The sequence below is a fragment of the Podarcis erhardii genome, assembly GCF_964252035.2.
Source record: "Podarcis erhardii genome assembly, chromosome: 1".
NCBI classification, from domain to species: Eukaryota; Metazoa; Chordata; class Lepidosauria; order Squamata; family Lacertidae; genus Podarcis; species Podarcis erhardii.
The window spans coordinates 121746312-121767020 of NC_138497.1; the positions used below are offsets into that span (position 1 = coordinate 121746312).

At 43.0% G+C, this 20709-nt stretch overlaps 1 long non-coding RNA gene across 1 annotated transcript; it reads right to left on the bottom strand.

Moving 5' to 3' along the window:
* Positions 1-16193: 16193 nt before the first annotated feature.
* LOC309336022 lies at positions 16194-20038 on the bottom strand. Its single transcript, XR_014153862.1, has 2 exons — positions 19925-20038; positions 16194-16260 (listed from the first exon to the last, which is right to left on the bottom strand). It is a non-coding gene; the product is annotated as an uncharacterized lncRNA (long non-coding RNA).
* Positions 20039-20709: the final 671 nt, after the last annotated feature.

Genomic DNA, 20709 nt, shown 5'->3' on the forward strand with positions numbered 1-20709 from the left:
AGAGAAAGCCAAGGAAGAATATAAGAAGCAAGCAGACAGAAATAGGAGGGAAGGTGAAACTATAAGGGTGGGGGACCGGGTGTGGTTGTCCACCCAAGGGCTACCGTTCAAGGGCGGGAGTAAGAAATTGAGGCCCAAAAGATTGGGACCCTTTGAGGTCATACAGCAGGTCAACCCAGTGGCATTCAAACTCAGGCTGCCCAGTCACATGAAATTACACCCAGTATTTCACAGGTCATTACTGTCGCCGTACCGAGAGGGACGCGAGTGGGGGGAGCGTGAGAGAGAGGCCACCCAAACGCCCGTGATAGAAGAGAGAGAGCGCGACATGAACGTGGCAGGAATCATTGATTCCAGGTGGAAGGGGAATCAGGTGGAATATCTGGTAGAATGGGAGGGGGAAGCAGAGTCGGAAAACACTTGGGTACCAGCAGAGGTAGTCAATGACGAGGTTTTAATAGAAACATTTCATCAGCGTTTCCCAAGAAAACCGCAACCCGTGGCTCGATTTAGAAGGGAACACTTTGGGACCACAGATGAGGAAGGAGAGTTTGAAGGGTTCCCAGAGTCAGGGGTGGGTGAAGAAGCCGACTCCGACGAAGAAGAGGAAGACGGGGAGAGAGACGGTACGCCGTGGCTGGAAGTGTTAGAATCCTCGGACGACGAGGAGAGTTCCTTCAGGGGCTTTCCGCCCTCACCGCCAGTGGGAGAGGAGGCGGGAGGGGGTGAAGGGGGCCCTGGGGGGGAGGTGGATGTCAGGGAACTGCCATCGGAGAGACAGGTAGTGGACAGGCTACAGGAGAATAGGAGAGAATCTGCAGTAGAAGAGGGAACCAGCAGGGGGAGTGCAGGAGTCACAGCGGAGGGGAGGCTCTGGGATGCTTCCAGTGAGAGTAGTGGAGAGGTAACGGGACCCCCGTTGGGAACGCCCACCCTTCGCCGGAAACTGTCACGCAGAGAGTCTCGAAAGCGCATGTCTGTCAAAGAGCTTTTATGTTGGCGTAAATTCCGTAGACGCCCACTGTCAGATTCTACCAGCGACTGACGGAGTCATGCTTTGGGGGCTCCGTTAGTGCATCGGTTTGGATGACCAGCCAAACCCCAGAGGGATCAAGCTTTTACGCACAAGCAGCACACTATCCCACCACAGGTAGGTTTGAAACTACTGACATCAACGCCCACTGCTCTCCCACCAATGCCTAAATGTTTTGCAGCAGCATCTAAAAGGCAGGTGGTGGTCTAAACCACTGAGCCTCTTGGGCTTGCCGATCAGAAGGTCGGTGGTTCGAATCCCCGCAACGGGGTGAGTTCCCGTTGCTCTGTCCCAGCTCCTGCCAACCTAGCAGTTCGAAAGCACACCAGTGCAAGTAGATAAATAGGTACCGCTCTAGCAGGAAGGTAAACAGCGTTTCCGTGTGCTCTGGCACTTGTCACAGTCCTCCATGCGCCAGTAGTGGTTTAGTCATGCTGGCCACATGACCAGGAAAGCTGTCTGTAGACAAATGCCAGCTCCCTCGGCCTGAAAGCGAGATGAGCGCCGCAACCCCATAGTCGCCTTTGACTGGACTTAACCATCCAGGGATCCTTGACCTTTACCTTAAGGAGTTATAGTTTGGAATTAAGATCATCAGCAAGTGTGCCAAGACAATTTAAATCCTGGGCATTGGGGATCAAAACCAAATCTTGCCAAATCCAATTCTTAGCTATAAGGTTTAGCATGTCAATAGGCATAGGCAAAACAGGTTCCATCTAAATTAACAAAGTATTCAAAAAACTCATTCCTTTAGAATCACAACACTAATGTTTCAAAGCAGTAAATTCTAGAAGATTAAGAGCCTCTCCTTTGCAGACTTGGCTCTCTCAAAACCGAATCTTCTCTATAAAGCTTTTATTTCAAGTCACAGAGAGAACTTTGGACCAGATAGATTAAATCATAGATGATTTTCCATAACCTAAACTCCTTGTCCCTTTTGTGCATCTCTGTAGCTTATGGTTTAATAATTTTTATTAATTTGATAGAATACTTCAAGTATTAATACTCTCAAATTGTAACCTATAAAGTAACGCATTCCAGATAACAATGGTGTATATCACACCAAGGGCATTAAGTCATAAATATAATCAATTATGCAATATTTTTAATATAAGAGTAGGATTTTTTACTGGGCAATACATTGAGTTTAATGTGGCTTAGTAGTTGACAGCATGGTGATGTGGGGGCACTCACTAATTAGACATATTTCATACATATTTTGAATGGAGAACTATGCTACAAAATCCAGCAATTCACATATTGTTTCAGAAAGTGCACATTTCTTCATTGTCTCTATCCATGTATCCAAACCAGTCTCCCACTCCACTCTGTGCAAGCTGCTCAGGATGTCATAACCTGCAGATTATTGATTCAAGCTTATCAGTTTAACTCAGGCTTGTTTTGACTAGCAGTATGATTCCCACATTGTATGTGAGAGGTCTAAGGTTCAGTTCCCAGGAACCCCCCCCCCCCATATCCTCAAGGGGAAAGTGCCATAGCTTCCCAGAATCACCTGGTTGTCCTCTGTGGGAACAGAATGCTGGGCCAGATGGCACATTGGTCTGATTGCCTTATCTGAGAGTTCCATATACAGTGGTACCTTGGAAGTCTAATGGAATCTGTTCTGGAAGTCCGTTTGACTTCCAAAACGTTCCGGAACCAAGACGTGACTTCCAGTTGGCTGCAGGAAGCTTCTGCAGCCAACCAGAACCTGCAGAAGCCACACTGGACGTTCAGGTTCCAAAAAAAGTTCGCAAACTGGAACACTCACTTCTGGGTTTGCGGCGTTCGAGAGCCAAAATTCTTGACGCACAAGGAGTTCGGGATCCAAGGTACGATTGTATTTGATTTTTCCATATCGTGATCCAGATCCAGGGTTTGAGCTTTCTCTGGATCATTCCAGGTTGGGTTATGCCCAAACATGGATCATTCCATAGAAGCAGTTTTACAGGCTTGCTCAGCTTTCTGAAGATCACAATTTCATCTTGATTTTTGAAATGGCATGATTAAATAATAATAATAATAATAATAATAATAATAATAATAATAATAATTTATATTTATATTCTGCCCATCTGGCCAGGCCTCCCCAGCCACTCTGGGCAGCCTCCAACAAGCTTAGTGTTGTCCTTCTGAGAACAACTCTTTAATGTACTTGTTCTTTTGCCTAAATAGAATGGGAATATCAGAAAACCTTTGAAATGGATTGTTATTACTATTTATACTCCACATTTTCCCCTGACTGGACTTACGTATTGTTTTCTAGTGAATTCGGTGAAGCTAATCTAAACTGCCTTTCAAGGCCAACTTTAAAGCATTACATAAGTGAACTTGCCATTTGAGATACTATTAGTCTCACAGCTGCATTATGAAATCGTTTTTTAAGAGTCTATAAAGCGCCATGATGAGAAGACATCAAAGGAAAAGTCCTCTCCACTTTAATTGTTACATATTTGATGGATCAAGCTTAGATTAATATCTATTTGCTGATCTTTATGGAATTAATCATTATAAACCTCGTACTTTGCGTTACTTATTTAATTCTAGATGAATTTTCATTGTAGCTAATCCTTGGGATGAAAAAGTAATTCAATGGATATTCAAATAATAATAAAAATGCACTGTATTGAAAGTCAATATCTGATGGATGTTGCATAGCTCTGTGTGCAGCCCAAATTACTAGGGCTGGATCTACACTGCCCTCTTAAACATTATTAGAACGATATTAGATATATCATTCTAAAATGTCACAGGGCATACTGGTAAAATGAAAGTGTTCCTTACCTGTTTTCTCTGTAACAACACTGTCCCTACTGCCTGGTTCTTGGTTGCTCTGCAGCGCCTTCTGGTGTCACCTTTTAATAATGCATTATTAACGTTCCAAGCAAAATGCAGTATGTTCAGATACATTATTGTAACCGTTCCTTAACCCTTCCTTAACGTTATAAACCATGAGTGTAGATCTGCCCTAGATGTCAGGGAATGGTCAGAACAGGGAGACTGGGAAGTGTGCACTCAGTCTGCTTTCCGAAGAAGAGGAGGAGAGGGAAATTTTGCCCTCCTTGTCTACAGCAGTTTCAGGAGGGGAGAGAGAGATAGAGATGCTATACTGTTCAAGGAAGAATTACCAAGCTATGAGATACTGGAAGAGGAAGGGGAGGTGAGAGAGTAGCCGACAGAAACCTCCCTGGAGAGTATGGGGGATCCTCCATCTCCATGGGTCCATCGGTCCCTCCGCTTCCTAGATGTGCTGGTCCCGGGGGGGGGGTTACCGTGCGGCGTGGTCTGAGTCTGGTCCTAGGTCGAGGGTATGGAGGCTGTCTGTCAGGGGTGAAGCAGGGTCCAAGGCAAGGAGCCGGGCATGGTCAGGAACTCTAGAAGAGCAGGACTGGGTCTGGCAGGAACAGGTTACCAACGATGTTGCTCCCGCAACCTGGGCTGGCTGGCCTTTATCTCCTCTGAGGCATAGGGCGGTCCCGGTCCACAAGTGACTCGCCTCTCCTGGCCTTAAGGCGAGCACTCCTCCTGTAAGAACTTAGTTCCCTCTGCCTCTCTGCCTTGAGCCTCTGCAGCTCCAGAGAGACTGGACCCAGAGGCAACCTCACCTTCCCCTGACAGGGCTGAGAGAGGCGCACCTGCAGGCAATGGGTCCTTGATCACCTCCGGAGCCAGAGCGGATTCAGCTGGTGTCTGCTCCTGTGGATCCGGCAAAGGTGAGGGCCCTTCAGATTCAAGCCCCAGCCCCGGCTCAGCCAGCCCTGGAGGCGGGGACTCCTGTGCAGGCTGGGATTCCTCAGGTTCAGCCTCTGAATCCGATTCCCAGGCCATCACACTAGAACAGAGAAGGCAGAGGGGTGGGACTCCTGGGACTTCCTGTTGGAGCTCAGGGTGTTGTTGGGGACGAAAGAGGTGGGGCTCAGAGTAGCCAATGTCTCTCTTTGTGTGGAGACATGGATTCTTGCAACCAGATGACCGGATAAAAAGGGCTATAAAATATGAGCTGCTTGTTTTTCTTTGATGCTACCGGAGGCAGAGAGGACACTCCATGCCTGACACTAGGTCACCAGTGGTGATTCAGTAAGGTTTGCACATGCCTGAATTGTATTGAACCATTCACAAGTCTCAAATCTGTCAGGAACTCCCAAGTCACTCTGTGGACTCATTTGTGCTCACACACTGCATTTTGCCAAAAGAACCCAAAGTGACTTTTCTTTCTTTATTTTGTTCTTTCTTGGTTTCAAGTGGAACCAAGCTAAGTAGGAAAACACCCTGAGCTTCAATGTGAAGGTCATGGAGAGATGGGAGGATCTTAAATGTTTATTTGGCAGGTCTAGGTTTTAATCACAGTGGACTATTTTCCCAGGGCACTCCTATCACAGTGTTTTGGGGGAGGGATGCTGAAGTAATTAAAAAGCATTTATTTATCACATGGTCAGTTTTGTCCTGTGAATTCTGCTTGGGGGGAAATAGTGTATTTAGAAGAACAGTGATACACTGGTGTCCTTCCAAATTAATGTTAATTCCCAAGCAAACAATTAAAGGGAAGGTCTTTGATCAATTTGCATTCTTCTGCTGTTGTTTTCCTGGTTTGCATTCGTTTGGTTGTTATTTTGCAAACTTTTAGGGGAGATCGGTAAAGGGTCATTGCACTTTCCCTTTCCCTTGGTTCAGCTACAGGGCTTTTTGCATGATTTATTTTATTCATCCCTTTTTATTCTAATCCCTTTCTGTTTTCCAGCAAGCAACACCTGCTTCGGCATGTGTGTGTTTGCTAATTTTTATTCCTTTCCAGTGGTGGTTTTTCTCTCTTGTTAATTTGTTAATTTGCTTGTTCAAAGTTTCGGTTTTAGGGTACCTGTGATTTCCTTAAATTGTGTTACTATTATTACTATTACCATGAACATTATTGTCATTGATGTTTTCTCTCCTTTGCCATCTATGTCTAGTACATCTTTCCCACTCTGCTAAGTTTGCTTCCCCTCAGAGGTGTTTCTCTTTGGCTGTTACAGTGGTGCCGCGCAAGACGAATGCCTCGCAAGACGGAAAACCCGCTAGACGAAAGAGTTTTCCGTTTTGGAGGTGCTTCACAAAACAAATTTCCTATGGGCTTGCTTCGCAAGACGAAAATGTCTTGCGAGTTCCTGCGGGTTCCCCCCCCCCTTTCCCCCCTTTTTCTAAGCCGCTTATCTGCTTATCCGATAAGCCGCTAAAAGCCGCTAAAAGCCGCTAAAAGCCGCTAAAAGCCGCTAAACCGCTAATAGCGCTAATCCGCTAAGCCGTCAATGGGCTTGCTTCGCAAGACGAAAAACCGCTAGACGAAGAGACTCGCGGAACGGATTCTTTTCGTCTTGCGAGGCACCACTGTATTATTCACCTAGCCAGCAGTAAGTTATAACCAAGCAATTGTAGGCAATGATTCACATCATTTACACATACATGCTAATCTAGCCTGGATCTATATTGATCTTGTAAATATTCTATGGTGCTTAATAGCAGTTTTCCAATGCTGGTGGCTCGCTGCTCTGTAGCGGCCTCTGGTGTCACACTTTAATAACACATTTATAATGTTATAAACAACGCGTGTAGATCCGCCCCCAGTTTAACGAAGATGTGTGGAAGGTGGCAATACAAAAGCCCTAATTTTTATGGCAACCTATGTAAATTAATGAATATGAATAAAAGTATGAGTAAGGGACGTGGGTGGCACTGTGGGTTAAACCAAAGAGCCTAGGACTTGTCGATCAGAAGGTCGGTGGTTCGAATCCCCGCGATGGGGTGAGCTCCCATTGCTCTGTCCCTGCTCCTGCCAACCTAGCAGTTCGAAAGCACGTTCAAGTGCAAATAGATAAATAGGTACCACTCCGGCAGGAAGGTAAACGGCGTTTCCGTGCGCTGCTATGTTTCACCAGAAGTGGTTTCGTCATGCTGGCCACATGACCCTGAAGCTGTACGCCGGCTCCCTCGGCCAATAAAGCGAGATGAGCACCGCAACCCCAGAGTCAGTCACGACTGGACCTATTGGTCAGGGGTCCCTTTACCTTTACCTTTTTAAGTAAAACAAGGAAGAAATATGAAATATATATATAATGTATATAAAAACAATATATAGAATTTTTTAAAAAACAGTATGAACAAATACATTGTCATAGAATCGTAGAATTGTATTAGGGACCTTGAGGATCATCTAGTCTAACCCCCTACAATGCAGGAATCCTGCCCACAGCTGTCCCTGGATGGACTCGAACTGCCAACCTTCTGGTTAACAGCCAGACACATTGAGCCATTGTGTTACTGTGTCATTCCACAAATTTAAAAATCAGAGCCCACCTCTCAATAAATGATGCAAATGATTATATTTTTCCTTTTAATCTACTCAGGCTTGATTATTGTAACTCACTCTACATGGGGCTGCCCTTGAGACTGACCCAGAAACTCCAGCGAGTGCAGAATGCCGTGGCGAGACTCCTTACGGGGTCCTCGCCGCGGGATCGCATTCACCCAATGATATACCAGCTGCACTGGCTCCCAGTGGAGTACAGGATCAGGTTTAAGGTGCTGGTTTTAACCTTTAAAGCCCTATATGGCCTAGGACCCTCGTACCTACGGGACCGCCTCTCCTGGTATGTCCCACGGAGGACCTTACGGTCTTCAAATAAAAACATCTTGGAGATCCTGGGCCACAGGGAGGTTAGGCTGGCCACAACCAGAGCCAGGGCTTTTTCGGCGATGGCCCCAATCTGGTGGAATGCTCTGTCACAAGAGACTAGGGCCTTGCGGGACTTGACATCTTTCCACAGGGCCTGCAAGACAGAGCTTTTCCGCCAGGCCTTGAGCCAAGGCACAGTCTGACCCCCCTCTCTCCTCATAGAACTTTAACCCAATGGTTGCCATTAATTTGATTCTGAATTGATTTTAGAATGTATTTTAATTAATTGTGTGATTTTATGTACACTGTGCTATCTTGTTGTTAGCCGCTCTGAGCCTGGCTTTGGCCAGGGTGGGTGGGATACAAATAACAATTTTTTATATTATTATTATTATTAGTATTAGTATTAGTATTAGTATTATTAAGTTGTTGTTGTTGTTGTTCCTCTGCCTTTTCCCTCCTTTATATGTCCTTTTCCTTTTCCCTTTCTACTTGTTTTCTTTTTTCTTGACAAGCTTGTTTGATGTCTAACGGTCTTGGCTACAGTTACAGATAGGTAGCCGTGTTGGTCTGCCATAGTCAAAACAAAACAAATTCCTTCCAGTAGCACCTTAAAGACCAACTAAGTCAGTTCTTGGTATGAGCTTTCGTGTGCATGCACACTTCGTGCATGCACACTTCATGTGTATCTGAAGAAGTGTGCATGCACACGAAAGCTCATACCAAGAACTGACTTAGTTGGTCTTTAAGGTGCTACTGGAAGGAATTTATTTGGTCTTGGCTACAGAGTGTAATAATATATATAAGCGTATGAGCAATAGTACTTCAGTTATACCACTATGTGCTTTCTTCCCCATGGAAACTGTGCTCCAGACAGCTCACCATATTGCTACGAAGGCATTGTGAGGTTGAACAATCCCCAGTGGGTCATAGGTGGCTGGATAATAGCTCAAGTAATTCAATTCATCATTTAAAGCACTTAAGGAAACTCACTTTGCACTTCAGAAAACCACTACTCTAGTCCACTGAATTGGTTTTATATATGGAAAGCTAGACATATTTGTTAAAATATGCTGACAAGCTCCACAATTAATCATTCATAAGCCCAGTTACGATCAAATCTGCTACATTTCAGGGGAACTTAGTCCCATATTATTTGCCGCTTATACCTCAGGTATTAACATGAAATCTGGTGTTTTATCACCATTTCTTTCTTTGCTGCTCTCTCCCGCTTTTTGTAATTCAGTATTCTTAGGAATTACTTGTTAAATAAACCTACAGTTGGACCGGTTTAGTGGTTGCTTCATACTTTTGTGTGTCAATATTTTCACGGAAAATTGAGAGTCTGCTTGCCCAACCTAAGTAATAGCCTGCAAATTACAGTATGCGGAAGGTGTCACATGAAAATGTCCCACTTGGAAGAGGAATGGAATGCAAAAATGCATTTATACATATATGAAAATAGACATCATTCCCTAAGGATTTAATTTTGGAGCATGACACATTTCTGGTTTAGCTAAACATTCCTCATATCTGAGAGCATTACGGGTGTTTTGTAGCTGAGCCAAGCAGGAAATTATTACTACTTTTGTGACTGCAGATTCTGAAACCTCCACAGGCTTAACTTAAGGCCTGGTGTACACAGGGCTGGCTCTCCCATGAGGCAAAGTGAGGCAGATGCCTCAGACAGATTTTTTTCAGTTGGTTTCACTTGTATAGTTTTTTTTTCCCTGGTTTAAATCTTTTATAAAATCTTGATACAGTGGTACCTCGGGTTAAGTACTTAATTCGTTCCGGAGGTCCATTCTTAACCTGAAACTGTTCTTAACCTGAAGCACCACTTTAGCTAATGGGGCCTCCCACTGCCGCTGCGCCACCGGAGCACGATTTCTGTTCTCTTTTTTTTTTTATAATATTTTATTAAGTTTTATCCAAGAAAAAGGTTACATCAAGAAAAACACAAAGTATATAAACATACAAAAAACATCAGAATACAATAAAACAAACAGTTAACACATAAGAAAAGAAAAAAAGAAAAATTTAAACACTAAAAGAATATTCAAAAAATTGAAAAAAAAGAAAATCCCTCTCTTTAATTTCTTACCATTCATAAACCTATTTTCTTGACTTCCTCACGCCCCCCTTTCTTGTATTCCAATTTGAAATTAATTAGCAAATTCCTTCTTATTAATTTTATCCTTAATTATCTTTCTTCTCATATTATTAGTTCCTAATTGTCATCTAATATCTATCCCTTCTTTCATATTTTTATTTTACCTTTTTTACTAGAACCCCTTCATTTCATTTCAATGTCATCAACATTCAAAAATTTTACAATGTTTTTGTAAATAGGTTTTAAATTTCTTCCAATCTTCTTCCAACAACTCTTCTCCCTGATCTCGTATTCTGCCCGTCATTTCTGTTCTCATCCTGAAGCAAAGTTTTTAACCTGAGGTACTATTTCTGGGTTAGCGGAGTCTGTAACCTGAAGCGTATGTAACCTGAAGCATATGAAACCTGAGGTACCACTGTACTTGCATTGCGCTTTTATTGCAGCAAGTTACCTTGGCACTTTTTTTGATTAGCAAATAAAAACAAATCATCTTGGAATGCCATGAAAGGACATTGTTATTTACTTAATCTATTATTATCATAGAATCTTAGAGTTGGAGGGGACCCCAAGGTTCATCTAGTCCAACCCCTGCAATGCAGGAATCTCGGCTAAAGCATCCATGACAGATGGCCTTCCAACCTCTGCTTAAGAACCTCCAAGGGAGGAGAGACCACCACCTCTCATTGGAATCTGTTCCACTGTCAAACAGCTCTTACTGTCAGAAAGCTTTTCCGAATCTTTAGTTGGAATCTCCTTTCTTGCATTTGAAGCCATTGGTTCGAGTCCTACCCTCCGGAGCAGGAGAAAACAAGTATGCTCCCTCCTTCATGTGACAGCCCCTAAGATATTTGAAGATGGCTATCATATCTCCTCTCAGCCTCCCCTTTTCCAGGCTAAACATATCCAGCTCCTTCAACAGTTTCTCATAAGGCTTAGTTTCCAGACCCTTGATCATCTTGGTTGCCCTCCTCTGCACACCTTCCAGCTTGCCAAACATCCTTCTTAAATTGTGGTGCCCAGAACTGGACACAGTATTCCAGGTGTGGTCTGACCAAGGCAGAGTAGAGTGGTACTATTATTTCCCTTGATCTAGACACTATACAGTCATACCTCTTGTTACGCTTGCTTCAGGTTCAATCTGTTCAGGTTGCGTCCCGCGGTAACCCGGAAGTAGTGGAAAGGGTTACTTCTGGGTTTCGCCACTTGCACATGCACAGACGCGAAAAATAATGTCATGCGCAGAAGCGGCGAATCGCGGGTTATGCTCCGTTCAGGCTGCGAACAGGGCTCCGGAACGGATCCCGTTCTCAACCAGAGATACCACTGTACTTCGACCGAAGTAATAAACTTCAGTTTATTTATCTTTCTGCTGCTGGTGAACTGGAGAGATACCTAAGGAAATTTCTACATCAGGTGTCAGCATATCTTAGCTAGGCTTGGGTCCTCTGTGCTGAAAATATGAAGTGGGGGTGGCATTTAATGTTCTGCCTTGGGCAGTGAGATATCTTGGAGCTAGCCACGCATCTGCACATCTAACACAATGAAAATGACGAATGAAATGTACCACCTCAAACTGCAGGTCACATGTTTGTAATATCCCTTGCTTGGAATCTTCCTTCAACAAGTAAAATAGCAAAGCTTGGTGAGAAAGTTTCTCAGTAATGTTTGATAAAGTGCAATAGAAGTGAATAACATCACCACCACCACCAACAATATAATATAGGGTGGGAGGTTTGTTTTGGGTTGTTGTTGTTTTTGTTTTGTTTTTTACTTGGGAGCATTGAAAAATGGTGCCCCACACCTGTTTCTGAAGTGGCACAACCCATTCTAACCTCCTCATGTTTGTATGTATATGTGAGGAGAAAATTAGAACATGCCTGAGAAGTTAACATTCTTGGGAATGCAATGAATGAATATTTGGGAATGACAGAGAGGAACATTTTGGTCTTCCCCCTATCTCATATGCTTTCAAAACTCAATTATCCTTTATATTGTCTGGTTTCATACTTTTGGGTATGGGGTGGTATATAAATTCATTCAATAAAATTAATAATAATAATAATTTTTTTTCTTGCTCATTTCCCAGTTGCTTTGTTTTTGGAAGAACCTCTCAATCTCCCCGTGACATGCCAATCTTTGTGATGTTTAATAAAAATTGAAATGTCCCAAGTTAAAAAAAAAAGTCCCTTATGTGCCCAAACCACAAGGAACACATTCTTCTGTTGACTCATTCATTGGATTGACTTTTATTTTGGTTGGCATTACCCTTTAACTATGCCAGGTATGACATATTTGACACTACCAAATGGAACAGGCTGCTTTTGAAATTTAGTACTATGATGGATTTTTAAATGATATTATATTAGCGGAAGTTAACCTGGCAGTTTCATAGCATGACCTACTTGAGTCAGGATGGTTTGGGTTTATTTCAGACACAAACACCCCCAAGGGCTGGTTCATTTATGGCCACTGTATATAGAATGTATGTACAGGTAGGAGCAGGAATGAACATCACATGTATTATTATTATTATTATTATTATTATTATTATTATTATTATTTATACCCCGCCCATCTGGCTGAGTTTCCCCAGCCACTCTGTGCTGCTCCCAATAGAGTGTTAAAAACAATACAGCATTAAATATTAAAAACTTCCCTAAACAGGGCTGCCTTCAAATGCCTTTTAAAGACATCTTTAAAAGCACATTTGCGCGGCCATTTATGCATCACCAAATAAAGAGAAACACAGATTTGCACAAAACTTGCATGTGCTAAGTTATACATATACAGTAGATGCAATCCCTTCTCCTACCTGGGCAGTTATCTTTCCACAAGGGCCAACACTGATGCCGAAATCTAGCATTGCCTGAGCTCTGCAAATGCAGCTTTCTCCCTATTGAAGTGCAGAGTGTTTGAGGACGGGAGCTCTCACAGGGAAACCAAAATGCTTGTTTACAAAGCTATTGTACTACCAACCTTACTGTCTGCTTGTGAAACACGGACCACTTATAAACGCCATCTCCAACTCCTCGAAAGATTCCATCAACAGTATCTTCGAAAAATTTGACACATCACTTGGGAAGACAGGCGAACTAATACCAGTTTACTGGAAGAAGCAAAGATCACCAGTGTTGAAGCAATGATTCTTCAACATCAACTTCGTTGGACTGGTCATGTTGTGCAGATGCCTGATTATCATCTTCCAAAGCAACTACTCTATTCCGAACTTAAAAATGGAAAGCGTAATGCTGGTGGTCAACAAAAGAGGTTTAAAGACTCTCTCAAGGCAAATCTAAAAAAATGTAGTATAGACACCGACAACTGGGAAACACTTGCCTGTGAGCGCTCCAACTGGAAAACAGCCTTTACCAAAGGTGTCATGGGCTTTGTAGGCATTCGAACTCAGGACGCAAGGGAGAAACGTGCTAAGAGGAAGGCATGCTTGGCAAATCCACACTGTGATCAACTCCTGCCTGGAAACCAATGTCCCCACTGTGGAAGAATGTGTGGATCCAGAATTGGCCTCCACAGTCACTTACGGACTCACGGTAAAAACCATGTTTATGGAAAACAATCTTACTCGGCTATGAGTGATCGCCAAAGAAAAAAGAAGAAAAGATATAGTAGATGCACATTTAGACCAATGTGCCTGTTCTGTCTGCAATTCAGGTGCTGAATGTTGATAGGCAACTTCAAGATTTTTTTTTCCTCTCCTTTTTTAATGGTTCTTTATCTTTAAAAAGGTAAAGGGACCCCTGACCATTAGGTCCAGTCGTGACCTACTCTGGGGTTGCGGTGCTCATCTTGCTTTATTGGCTGAGGGAGCCGGAGTACAGCTTCCGGGTCATGTGGCCAGCATGACTAAGCCGCTTCTGGCGAACCAGAACAGCAGAGTGGTACCTATTTATCTACTTGCACTTTGACGTGCTTTCGAACTGTTAGGTTGGCAGGAGCAGGGACCGAGCAACAGGAGCTCACCCTGTTGCGGGATTTGAATCGCCAACCTTCTGATCAGCAAGTCCTAGGTTCTGTGGTTTTACCCACAGCGCAACCCGTGTCCCTTCTTTATCTTTAAACTGGACCCTAAATTGTCATATTCATTTACAGCTGAAGTTAAGATATTGGAAAGCATTACAGAATGTCTATTCCACAGGCTGTCACCGTGTTGCCCCTGTTGCCACCCCCTAAGCCCCTGTGCCCCTACCTCCTCCCCCCCCCCATGAGCCTAGTAAATCAGAAGGTGTTTACACTACTGGGACACAAGGTGTCTCTCTGCTTCTCTTTGCCCTCTCAGCTGCTGATCTCTGCCTTTGATATTGAAAAGCTTGCAAGAGATTCCTTACCAGATGCTCCCCTCCCCTTTCCCAAAGCAACATTATTTCTGGCCTCTGGGCGGCCGGAGAAAAATAAACCACAGGATATGCTCCAGAATCTTCAGGAGCAGAGCAAAGGCCTGAAACAATACACATCTGCCATAGCTGACAATCTCCAGATTCTTCCAGAGACACCATTTCATCTGGAGAGCTTTCTAGCTGTTGGAGAAACAAAGATCAAATTTTATATGTGGTGCAGTTTCAAAAGCATTTCAAAGTGTTTTCATGTTAAAGCACAAGCAAGCAATGCAAACATTTTTATCACCCTGAAGGAAACCCCCAGCTTTTGTTCTGTCTCTGAGATTTCCCGCTCACCTCCTTTCCTCTTGTTCTGAACTACTGCCTTTGTGCAGGCCAGGTTCAACTTCACTGACCCTTAATAAACAATTATTAGGAAGAAATAACTTGTCTGGAGCACTAATATTTATGCATGAGCGGATTGGTGATGATGATTCTGCTAAAACTTCTGGCACTGACTGCTTCACCTGCCTTGGCCAAACAGAAGAATCTCCAGCAGGCTTTTGCCGATTTGCTCTGGTTCTAGAGATGAGAAGACCAGGCAGAATTCTCATTATATTCCTCTTCTAATTCCAGTCTTGAATTCATACTGCTTTCCAAAGATCTTTGTAGGCAGGTGCACAAATCTGTACATGAGAGGAACTACCTGGACACTTGTAGAGAAGATTATTGTTACTGACATGTTGCTGCAAGGCAAAGTTCCAATGGTGGACAATTTCAAAAAGACTCAGAAATACTGTATTAGAGGACAGTTCTATACAACAAGATCCTGAGTTTGCTGAAGAATGGTGACTGGGACAAAGTTTTAGAGTTTGACCAGGAGGATCCTAGTTCAAATCTTTGCCCAGCCAGGAATCTTACAGAGTAACCGTGAGTCAATCTCTTAGCACAACCTATATTGCAGGATTATTGTGAGTATAAAAGAAAAGACCACCTTGAGCTGAGGAAGGCAGGGTGAAAATAAAGTACCGTATTTTTTGCTCTATAAGACTCACTTTTTCCCTCCTAAAAAGGGAAAATGTGTTTGCGTCTTATGGAGCGAATGCAGGCTGCGCAGCTATCCCAGAAGCCAGAACAGCAAGAGGGATTGCTGCTTTCACTGCGCAGCGATCCCTCTTGCTGTTCTGGCTTCTGAGATTCAGAATATTTTTTTTCTTATTTTCCTCCTCCAAAAACTAGGTGCGTCTTGCGGTCTGGTGCATCATATAGAGTGAAAAATACGCTACTAATAATTAAATACAGTTGTACCTTGGAAGTGGAACAGAATCTGTTTCAGAAGTCCATTTGACTTCTAAAATGTTCAAAAACCAAATTGTGGCTTCTGATGGGCTGCAGGAAGCTCCTGCAGCCCATCAGAAGCCGTGGAAGCCCCATCAGACGTTTGGCTTCCAAAAATATTTCACAAACTGGGACAGTCACTTCCAGGTTTGCGACGTTTGGTAGCCAAAATGTTCAGGAACTAAGCTGTTTGAAAACCAAGGTACAACTGTAATATAATTGCAATCAAATGCTATCTAAAGTAAAAGTTAATTCCTGCTCAAGTGGAACATGTGCCGAGAGAGCAGGGAGAATGCAGTCTTAACAAAGAGCAAATAAGATTTTATAATACTCATGCTAGGAAGATGTATCAGCATGAATAAGTGCAACAAAATCTTCAGAGATGAGTGGATGCATTTAGGAGTTAGTCGATGCATTTGCTTATAATTTTGTATGAATAACTCAGATTATATATGGTTCCCCAGATGCATATTTTTCACTTCGCTTTGAGAATACTGTTAATGAAATTCAGATGGAGAATGCTTGACAGGGTCATTGTTCTAGAAAACACCTTCACATCCTAGAAAAGCAGCTGATCAGAATTATCTTGGAGGGTGCATGGAATACGCGGCTGGCTGGTAGACACAGGAAGTCATTTCACAGTTGTTGGGTTGTTAGGCAGCCAGTGAACACAGATGCAGAAACATCATCCAGAAGAAACAGATCCGGAGGGAATAACGTTTGATACTGCAATTCTTGGTCTGTGCTATCCTTTATTTGCCAGAATTAACACTTCTTAGACCAAAATAATTGGCTTTTCCTAGGTGAAATGGAAAAGGAGTGAGAATCATGTTTGCCTAAACAGCGGAGATAAGCAACTCATGCTCTCCAAGTCCCCCCATCCCTCCCCCCCCCAATCCTGCATGAGGTGAACACAACTGTATCTCATGAAAGGAGCCCAATAACCGGATGTACGTCTGTCACCAAAAATAACTGCATGTCTAATTTTCTGCTTCCCCTCTGCAATATCTATTGTGACATCACAGAGTTCTGTGCCATTGCCAGCCAATGGGCAGGCAGGGATACATAACACTGTGACATCACTGCATGATGGAAGTTCTACCAAATCTTCAGGAGACAGAACTCAACATGCAAGCACTGGTTTGATTTTTCATACTGTCTACAATAGTTCTTCAAGTGCCTTACTTGCCCCCCCCCCCAACCCAGCAGTAATGTACCACAATCAGTACTTTAAATTGCCAGCCCAACATAAAGTTAGACACCCTGTAGAGTGACTTTTGTGGAATCGCTGTGTGGCCCTTGCTAGTGATTATACATCCAATATATAAACAGGTTTTGGGTTACAAAGCTCTGCAGGGCAGCTGTTTCTCATTTCCCATCCTACACATGCTATCTTGCTTACATGGCAGTTTAGTTTAAAGGATCTGTGTTGACTCAGAGGAGCAAGAGATACAATGCTCAGCTTTGCCTGAACGTCACATTATTACTTGTAGCACCAGCAGGATTTCTTGGTGGTTGGAGCAGTGCTTTTCAACATGTCGGGGAAGAACAACATGGTTTCGGAAATTAGGCCAAAATCCTACACTCCAGGAGGCAGACTTGCAAGCTATAAACACTCTAACAATGTGCTGTGCTGCCCCACTGCAGTGGAAAATTCTGGTGACTCAGAATTTTGGCTCCACTGCAACAAATGAAAAGTTCATTAGCTAGCTTGCCCATACAGCTTAAATCCAATGTTTCTTCTCTAAGATAAGGGTCAAGTGGGGGTGTGAAGGGATGGAATATTTACTAGATACAGGAGAAAGTATTTTATTTTATTAGTGGTGGGTGGGACCTCCCTTGAATCATTTTGTTTCCATTTGAAATTGTTGTGAAGCTGTTACCAGTTCATTTGAGGACATCTATTGCAATCCAACAGTTCCTCCTGCCCTTAATTGGGATGCAGGCGGCGCTGTGGTCTAAACCACTGAGCCTCTTGGGCTTGCTGATCAGAAGGTCAGCAGTTCGAATCCCCAAGACAGGGTGAGCTCCTGTTGCTCTGTCCCAGCTCCTGACAACCTAGCAGTTCGAAAGCACACCAGTGCAAGTAGATAAATAGGTACCACTGCGGCGGGAACGTAAACAGCATTTCCATGCGCTCTGGTTTCCATCACAGTGTTCCATTGTGCCAGAAGCGGCTTAGTCATGCTGGCCACATGTCCTGGAAAGCTGTCTGTGGACAAACCCTGGATGAAAACGAGATGAATGCCGCAACCCCATAGTCGCTTTGACTAGACATAACAGTCCAGGGGTCCTTTACCTTTTAATTTTTTACCCGTCCTTAGCTTCTAAAACAGGCTTCCTCAACCTCACCCTCCAGATGTTTTGAGACTACAGTTCCCATCATCCCTGACCACTGGTCCTGCTAGCTTGGGATCATGGGAGTTGTAGGCCAAAAATATTTGTAGGGCTGAGGTTGAGGAAGCCTGTTCTAAAACATAAGGTGCTGGGGCTAATGGTGGGGTGTGGTTTTGTGAGAAACTATATGCTTTGCAGGCACAACATCCTTGTTTCATTCTCAACCATCTCCAGCTAAGTGATGACAGGTTTCATGGGTGGAAAAGTGCTAACCATAGGGTGGTCAGTTGCTTATCAACATATCAAACTCTCTACCTCTCTGTCTTTGTCATCTCTATCTATTGATCAATTGATCATATATATGGAAAATTGGAAATAATTGCTATAAATTAAATAGATATACAGTGCACCTCATCATGGTGGGATGAACTCAGGCTGGTGTGCTTGCTTGGTTGCTGTCCAGTGTTGATGGGCAACTTCAAGACCCCTCCTGCTCTCCTTTCCTATGGCTCCTTATCTTTTGATCTTCAGCCATGTTGCCCATCATATAAAGGACACCTTCAAGCCAAACAGAGGGCCTTCTCAGTAGTGGCGCCCACCCTGTGGAATGCCCTCCCATCAAATGTCAAGGAAATAAACAACTCTCTGACTTTTAGAAGACATCTGAATAGATAGGCAGTCCTGTATTTGCAAGTTTTTAATGTTTGATGTTATATCGTGCCTTTAATATTCTGTTGGGAGCCGCCCAGAGTGGCTGGGGAAACCCAGCCTGATGGGTGAGGTATAAATAAGTTGTTGTTGTTGTTAAGCAAAGTCCTATGTAATGTAGGGCATGGGGCCACCCTACCAGATTGCCTATCTATTGGAACAGAAATATTAATGCTAATATTTAATACCATGAATATGAAAGCTACTAATTCTTTTAAGAGTCAGTCAGTGCTCAGGAAAATAGTATGGATTTTACTCAGTATCTTAAAACTAGCAAGGGAGGAGCTGGTGGGTCTATGAAAAGGAGTCTATGGGGCAGACCATCTTATTCGCAAGTCCAATAAACTTAACAAGCCACTGCATTTGGAAGGACAGGCAAAATGTTTTGAGAAATGGGGCCCCTTTATAGGACTGGGGAAAGCTTTATGATTTTAGATAGGGATCTTATTTTTGGATGCACTTTCAAATTTCTCCGTGTTTGTTCATCTCTGACCTGAATTGCTGATGGTTTTGGAAAGACCGTTGGTGAGAAAAAGGTCACATTTCTGCACTTCTGCTCATCATTAGTCTCCATCAGCTTATTACCTCTGGCATCGCTCTGCTGGGCAAAGTCCAAACTTGCAGTCCAAAGGAACAGACTTTTGCCCCAAGTCTCTCCCCCCCACTCCCTTTGCCTGCACCCTTAGGGTGTAAAATCTTCCAGTTTACTCATTGCAAAGCTTCCAAATGCCTATTCCCTCTCCCCGAATGGATTCTCAGACATATGAATCATCCAAAATGAAACTCGGTCCTTGAGAACTTTTCTGAGAGTGAGCTAAATTGGTTTGAAGTGTATATATGATCACTTGCAGAATCAATGGCAAAGGATATGAGAATGCCCTCACTGCTGCAAGACCTTTAGGCCTTATGTTTTTGTAATACAAAGTTTAATTTTTTTAGAAACATCATTGTCTTCTGTGTTGCAGAGGCATAGGTTGTAGAACATTTTAAGCGCTCTGGAACAGTGTTTTTCTTGGAGAGGAGTCATGTGGCGGGCTTTCAAGAGTGAAACCGTTTCAAAACGTTTGCGGTGGTGTGTTTTTTTGCTTTGGCTTGCAGCTGCATTAGAAATCAAGCATTTTTGAACATGGCAAATATTTCCACTCAAACCACTGATGATGTTCCTGGAGGAAGAACTGACGCTACAAAGATTATAGTTTGTCTTTCCAATTTACATAAGAGCTCACAACGGCAGAGGAGAGAGGAAAGGAAGTAATGAAGCTACAATGACAATTGCTTCATATAGCCGAAACTATGATGCCTGTCGAAAGAACTGTTTGGCTAGAAAACAATATATAGTTGTATTGTAGCTGTGATATCAGGCAAAAACCACTTCATCCATTGTCTCTCAAGTCTATTGAGCATCTTCAAACATTTACCTGCTTTCAAAGATGTTCATTTACTTTGAATTGGCAGCTTCAGCGTCACAGATCCTCATAGATTGAGCCTGTCATTTTCTAAACAGGATACAAAGAGAATGCATGAGGAAGATTGTTGTGGCCATCAAAGCAGGCCATCAGATTTCAGACTTCTATAGGTGAAAAGCAAGAGATTTCAAGATGGGATGCGGTGGGGAGATTTTTTTTTAATCCAGAGTATTTTGCTGCAACTCTTTTCTTTTTTCTTTTTTTTTGCATCCAGTAAATAATGTTATCCACTTAGAATAAATGGACACTTTTTAAATAAAATAATAAAATAAAAGAAGCACAGGGATTAGTGCACTGGTCTGTTTCAGGGTTTATAACCATTATGAGTTCAAGCAGTAGGGATGGGCCAACTGGTCGATTTCAGTTTCTCACATTTTCCGATTTCCCCAAACTTAAATTCAGTTCTCCACTTTTTAATATCAGTGTGCATGTTTTTGTCTTTTAAAAAGTCCCCACCAGAAAATTCACCAGTACTTTAGTGGGAATTTTGTCCAATGTGCACTTTTTTGTATGCAATTTCCCCTAACAGAAAAAAACTTTGCACAACAATATCCCAAAATATAATGCATTTTTTTGCATGTTGTTTTCAAGAATATATGCATTTTACTCTAATCCATGAGGGTTTTTGTTTTTTTACAAAATTAGGAAAGGTGCTAATTCAAAGGTACAGTGGTGCCTCGCAAGACGAAATTAATCCGTTCCGCGAGTCTCTTCGTCTTGCGGAGCACGGCTATTAG